The 494-nt window shown below is 69.0% G+C and overlaps 1 long non-coding RNA gene across 1 annotated transcript in view; it reads left to right on the forward strand.

The window, feature by feature from the left end:
• Positions 1-494, forward strand: part of LOC108447893 — an 18,854-nt gene that overhangs the window by 536 nt on the left and 17,824 nt on the right. The window lies entirely within an intron of this gene.

The raw sequence follows: 494 nt of genomic DNA on the forward strand, positions 1-494 counted from the left end.
AGGTAACCGAGGGGCTCGGAATTTTCTGTCCCTTTGGTGTTTTCTCTCCCGCCTCGCCGCGCACGAAGTTCCCGCAGGAGCGGGAGCGAGATCGGTGATGTCGAGTCACGGTGGGCGTCGGGGCCCGGCCCGAGGTGCGGGGCTAGCGCCGGGACCGGGAGAGTTCTCAAGTTCGGGGAGGGGGGCAGCGCGGATCGCTGCCTCCTCCGGCCGGGGGATGATCCTGCTCCGGCGGGGTCCCCGGTGGCCCCAGGGTGGGGGCTCTGCGCTGGCGGTGGGCACCGGCCAGAAAAAGGGGTTCAATTAAAGATAGCTGTGAGCAGTGGTCGCCTGCGCGTGATGGGCGAGCTGAGGGCTGGGTCTTTGCGGGCGAGATGAGAGGTTCGTGTCTTCAACTGGCCTACAAAGTCCCAGTTCTCGGCTCCCGGGACCTGCCGGGCGCGCAGCGGGCGAAGACGGAGCGCGGCGGCGCCGCTGGCGCTGCCCGGGGTCAC

The sequence above is a fragment of the Corvus brachyrhynchos genome, unplaced genomic scaffold, assembly GCF_000691975.1.
Source record: "Corvus brachyrhynchos isolate BGI_N302 unplaced genomic scaffold, ASM69197v1 scaffold407, whole genome shotgun sequence".
Taxonomy (NCBI): Eukaryota; Metazoa; Chordata; class Aves; order Passeriformes; family Corvidae; genus Corvus; species Corvus brachyrhynchos.